We start from the raw sequence: 6637 nt of genomic DNA, 5'->3' as shown, positions 1-6637 counted from the left end.
ATACTTTGAATAATATGTTTCTTTCAGACTATCACAGCTGACCCATCTAAATCAGATATCATGTAATATTCTCGTTAAAAGTAAACCTTTAATGGCATGCAGTTCCCTGAAGATGATTCCCTTCACTACTTTCAGTAATCTGTCTATACTGTCTGTAGACTCTGCTTGGCAATGATTATTTTCTCCATAATATTCATAAAAACAAAATACCCTACCAAAGAAAAAAAAAAAAGAAAAAAGAAAAAAAAAAAAAAAAAAAAGCCCTAAATGTGGCAGGTAAATAATGTCATCACCAATTATTTCTGTGTGGGACCAAATTTGGAGATTCTGAGGGATGTCACTTATCCCACACATATTTACTTCATCCATTTTAATCAAATTTTTCTTATCAGTCAACCCATCTATCATTTAAATCAATGAGCTAGCCTGTTTCTTAGTTGCTTCTGCCTATTGTGAGAAGTAACTGTGTTGGAATCACTACCTCTACTTTAGATATGAGTAACAAAATGGAGAACACAGCTACTCAACACTTTCCCAATGCACCAAGTCAAGAGCCATGACAAATTGTACTGTCAGTCAGATAAAAGCAATTCTTAACCATCCCATTTAAGCCCTAAAAGAAAGAATGAAACCCTGGAAGAAAGAATGAAGTCTTCAAACAATCTGCGTGAGGGACATCTAAAACCAGCATTTCACATAGACAGATATTCTTCACTTACTTTGTAATAGTTGTTTTACAAATATCCACGGCTGTGCTTACTGGATTTCAAGAGCCAAAGCTCTTGAAAATACAGGAAATAAGAAGTGAAGTTTTATGATCAGATCTCAAATATAGCCCCAAATAACTCTGCTGCTATAGCAAAAGTATTTGGTCTTCTGTGAAACAGAGACATCTGTGAGGCTGTGACCATCCTGTCCTGTAAAGTTAAGCCCTAGGTCAATATGTAAACTTGCCTGTTCATGCCAAGGTTGTCTTTCACAGAGGATGGAAGGTCCTCCAGAGGCAATGCTAGTTAATTCACTCTTTAAAGAGCAAACTGAGACTATGTTACCACCCTCCAACCTTACTCAAAGATTTCGGACTTATTGAGACCATAGCTCTGGACTCAGGACTTATGTAACTCTAAATCCTAGTGCTTGCTGGAAGGAATCTTGGGAACAGGCTAAAAGAAATATTAAGAATCATCATTTCACAGAAGATGGATCTTTTTCTTGATGGGTTGAAAAAACAAGTTTCTCCATGTTCTTCCACGGCCAAAGTAAAATTTCCTGTCTTTATCATGTCTTCTGTATCATGACAATTCCCTTGACAGAGATGCTTCAGGAAGTCTAGCAGTTGTCAGGGAGTTGAAGAATGAGATGGAATGAGCTGCATAGGCCTCATAAAGTGGAGAGTGGATTTCATATATTATACTGGCCCCATAGGAGTCATACATTCTCAGCATGTCATTCTCAGACAAAAATGGGTAACAAATCCTACAGAGCATGGAGCAAGGGAAATTCCAATAAAATACGACATACAAGTTTCAGAAACATGTAATCATCTCCATTAATCTCTTCTTTCTCTGTGGAAACTACCTTTTGATGATAAGCCAACTCCTACACCCAGGAAGTTTTTCAACAGAGCCTTCCAGTTCTGCTGGAGGTGGTGAACTTACAAGACCACATCTACCAGCTGGTTACAAAAGCTTGCTAAAATAACTTGTTAACAGCTTGATAGAAAAATATATTTTCTAAATATTAGTTAATAAATAATTGCTTTATACTTAAAGTTGTGTGTATCCTTCTTTCTGGGTGTCTCTGAAAATGTTAAAAGTTGCTTGATCCTTCCCCTCTACTCTGCCCTGGTAAGGCCTCACCTAGAGTACTGCGTCCAGTTCTGGGCTCCCCAGGACAAAAAAGACAGGGATCTCTTGGAAAGAGTCCAGCGGAGGGCCACGAAGATGGTGAAGGGCCTGGAGCATCTCTCCTATGAAGAAAGGCTGAGTGAACTGGGTCTGTTCAGCCTTGAGAAAAGAAGACTGAGAGGGGACCTGATCCAGGTCTATAAATATCTAAGGTGTGGGGGGCAGAATGGCGAGGCCGGACTCTTTTCAGTGGTGAGTGGAGACAGGACAAGGGGAAATGGCCGGAAACTGCAGCATAGGAAGTTCCGCACAAATGTGCGAAGGAACTTCTTTACAGTGAGGTGACGGAGCACTGGAACAGGCTGCCCAGGGAGGTGGTGGAGTCTCCTTCTCTGGAAGATGTTCAAGACCTGCTTGGATGCCTACCTGTGCGACCTGCTGTAGGGAACCTGCTTTGGCAGGGGGGTTGGACTTGATGATCTCTGGAGGTCCCTTCCAACCCCTACAATTCTGTGATTCTGTGAAAAAGTGACCAAAGCAATAAGGCTACAGATCTGGAAGAGGGCTGCATTAGGGATTGGAGGTGGAGGGCTGGGAAGAGGCGGCCATGAGCACAGACCAATGACAAGCAACACGTAACAATGCTTGTCTTGTGGAACTGCTAGCAACCTGCCTTGGGAGCAGCTGACCAGCACAGGATTTTGGAGACATCATAGGCACAACTGATGACACAGAATTTCACAGGGAAATGCAGAGATCCCAGGTAGTAGTAGCTGGGCAAGATCAGAATCTGATTTTTGTGAATGCTATGGAAAGGACACACATGGTAGCAATTTAATGTCAAGTAGTTCAATGTTAAGTATATGTTTCAGTCCTATACATGTTAAAATAAAAGCACATGCTAACTAGAGATGACTAACATGGCAAGTTGTGCTTATGTGGAGACTGACAGCAGGACAAAAGGTAATGAAGACATTTATTTTAACACTTCCACTGCCTTATGTGAAAAGATTTGACCTCTGCCAGTTTGCCAGTTCCTAACATGGGAATAATCACTTTTCACAGCATCAGAATGATGTTACAAGGATAGCTAGTTAACAGCAATAAAGCAGAAAGCATGGCATTACAGCTCAGTAGACTAATAGACCAAGCACACAAATAAATTACTTGACTAAGTACCATGGAAAAGCAGGATCTCCGAGGTATTTCACTCACCTTGGCAACTATACCGAGGAGATGCTTTTCCTGCATGTATTAGTGGCCTTCACTGATTGCAAGCTCTCTGGAGAGAAGCTATATCTGTCCTCTGCACTGCTACAGGATTATGCTACCAAATACAAAAACAAAAATGAAAATGCTGTGAATATCTATGTCAGAGATATCAGAAGCATGTCAACTTTATATTGAAGCCTCTCTGTGAGCATGTATATGATTTCCTGCTCCAAGGACCTCTGTGAGATAACGAAGCACTCTTCAGGTGAGAACATAAAATAATGTCACATCAGGAACTGCAGCAGTGAAGCAGTCCCAGAAATCCCAAAGCCAGGACTGCCCCCAGGTGGCACACCTCAGACACCTGCACACAGGAGGTGGCACAAGCCAGCTGCAGGGTGACACAAAACCTACAGTGCAACCTGTGTCCCACTGAACCGATGGGATGAAGACAACAACCTGCAGCACCCACAGCAGCCCTTCATGACAGCATTTAGCACTACCTACCCATGTCCCACAGGCCATCCTAGAAGAGGTGACAGAAAACGTAATCTTCTGCAGAATTTTGGTGCCAGGCAGTATGTCAGCAGTCCTCTTCAATTTCATCTGCTTAGCTGATGATATTGGCCAGAAGTGCCCATCAAGCACAAGGACTAGCTTCATTTTGCATGGAGTGCAAATCACAGGAGATTACAAACGACATCAGACTCCTGCATTTTACCCTGAAGCTAGATTAATTGATTACCCTGTCATGGGTAAGTTTAACCCACAGATCTCTGCCCTTTGTTCCATCATCTCCCACAGCCTCCTTTCTGGAAGAGTACTGTTTTCTTGTGGTACTACTTACTGGTGTTTAACTGTAGTTACTATTACTACTTGGTATTTGTGGAGATCTGTAAGCATACTTCAGGGAGGACAGATATACAGGAGGATGCATGCACATACAGTCAGGAAGTCTAACACTCTTTCCATGCACAGACTTGTACACCTGTTGCTTGGAGCCTGCCACAATTTCACTAACTTCAAAAAGCCTCTGGCACTGTGTCATGGAGTACTCCTAGGGGTTTATTTTCCTCTATATTTCTTCTCAGCCACAGCAAGGAAGACACGTTACTCTAGCTCCTAACGCACAAGGAGTGGGGTAAAACTTAAGTAGACAAGAGCAGCATGATTTGAAAGGGAATCAGCAGATTGTGTGATCAGAGCAAAATTCAGCAGCCGTGCAACTGCTGTAATGAGTGCAGAGGGAGTTTGCAGCCTCTGACTGTGTGCTGCTGCTTTGCTGCTGCTGTGCTGCAGGAGTGGAATCTGTTTCAGACTTCACAGGAAACAGCAGACACATGCCACTGTACAAACCATATTCTGCACCTGGAACAGGGCAACTCTGCATGCACCTACATATTGGGGCATAAGAGGCTGGAGAGCAGCAACATAGAAAGGGGTCTGGGGGTTCTAGCTGATGGCAAGTTGAATCAGAGCAGCCTAAAGGGGATGCACCCGGCCCAGCACTGCCATTGGGCAAATGGAGGTGCTGTCCACTGTGGTCTGCACTTGTGTTTGGGAGACAAAACAGCAGTCTAGGAAGAAGGGACATTCTTCTCCAAGTCTGTGCTCATCTGGGATTGCCCCTACTGAAGTGCAATATCTTGCAGTTGGCCTTGTTGAACCTCATTAGGTTCTTGTGCACCTACTTCTCAAGCCTGTCCAGATCTCTCTTGATGGCATCCCTTTCTTCTATTGTATCAACTGTACAACTGTATCACTCAGCTCAGTGACATCAGAAAACTTGCTGAGGGTGCAGTTGATCCCATCATCTATGTCACTGATAAAGATGTTGAAGAGCACCAGTCCCAAGTCTGACTCCTGGGGATATCTCTCATGACTGGTCTCCAACTGGACACAGATTAATTGACCAGAACACTCTGTCTACAGCCAATAATTTATCCACCAAAAAAATCAGCCTTCAAATCTTTATCTTTCCAATTCAGAGATTATGATGAGGTGTGGAAACCAAAGGCCTTGCATAACTCCAAGTAGATGACATCAGTTGTCCTTCCTCTATCCACCAATGCCACCAATCCATTTTATAATGCCACCAAATTAGTCAGGAATGATCTGCCTTTGGTGAAGCTATGCTGGCTCTTCGGATCAGCTCCTCATCTCACGTGTACCTTAACATAGCTTCCGTAGGATCTGCTCCATTATCTTCCCATGCAGAGATGTAAGGCTGTAGCTTCCGAGGTGTTCTCTTATGCCTTTCTTAGAAACGTGACTGAGGTTTCCCTTTTCCATTCACCAGGTCTTCATCTGACAGTCATCTCTTTTCAGATGTGATGGAGAGTATCTTGGCAAGCACGGAAGCGTTTCATCAGGACCCTGCAATCTGTGTTGTCTGGGCCCACAGAATGTACACATTCACTTTCATGAGGCAGTCTGACTTGCTCTGCTCTTACTGGGAGGCGTTTTGCTCCTCTGATCCCCAATCTGGAGGTTCAGGGGCATGAGGTGTGGGAAGCCTGAGTGCCAGTGAAGAAAGAAGAAAAGAAAACCACTCAGCTTTATTTGTATCTGTTGATGCCCATTGTCCCTTCTCATTTATTGGAAGAGACACAATCTCCTTTGCCTGTCTCTTCTGAGCAATGTACCTACAGAATCGCTTCTTGTTTTTTTTCACTTTGCTCATCAAGTTCAGCTCCATCTGCACCTTGCTTCTCTGATTCTATCCCTGCACAGCTGGGCTGCATATTTGTCTTTAAATTGAAGAGACATGAATTTGACAGAAGCATCACTTATTGTGTAAGCAATTGGCTGGATGGTCACATTCTGAGAAGTGGTCAATAGTTCAATGTTGAGGTGTGCTTGCAGCCCAGAAAGTCAACTGCATCTTAGGCTGCAACAAAAGAAGCGTGACTAGCAGGTTGAGGGAGGTAATTACAGTGGTCTTTCAGTATTTAAAGAGGGCCTGGAGGAAAGATGGGGAGAAACCTTTCATCAAGGCATGCAGTGGCAGGTAATGGTTTTAAACTAAAAGAGGCAAGATTTAGATTAGATATAAGGAGGAAATTATTTACTCAGAAGGTGGTGAAACACTGGTGCAGAATGCCCAGAGAAGCTGTGGGTGCCCCATCCCAGGAAATGACCTAAGGCTGTAAGAAAAACACTATCTGTGGTATGTCTGTAATTGTCTCAAACACTTGCAAGATGAGACCATCACCATGACAACAGATTAATGGCTGAAGATACGGTCAGAGGAGGGATCCCTGTGGAGACATGCTCTGTCCAAAATTCCACTGTTCCAGCAGAGTTGTTGACAGCACACTTGTTATCAGTGAACTTACTGACATTGAACTTGCTAATGATGAACATCACAAACCCAGCAGGCAAAAAGGATGTCTGAGGAAAGTTCTGGGGAAGACTTCAAGACTTTGATACTTTGAAACTTTGGAACTTCTGAACCAGCGCTCTCACAGACCAAGAACCCCCCACACACTTCGGCTAGAACAACACTGGAACCCAGATAATCTCTGTCATAATTTCTGTCTCTCTCTGTCTGTCTCCTTGCGGGGGGGGGGGGGGGG

This window comes from Lagopus leucura, unplaced genomic scaffold (genome assembly GCF_019238085.1).
Source record: "Lagopus leucura isolate 7727_CA_CO unplaced genomic scaffold, USGS_WTPT01 Super-Scaffold_774, whole genome shotgun sequence".
Classification (NCBI taxonomy): Eukaryota; Metazoa; Chordata; class Aves; order Galliformes; family Phasianidae; genus Lagopus; species Lagopus leucura.
The sequence above is the reverse complement of the archived record's forward strand: the minus strand, read 5'-3'. Positions refer to the sequence as shown.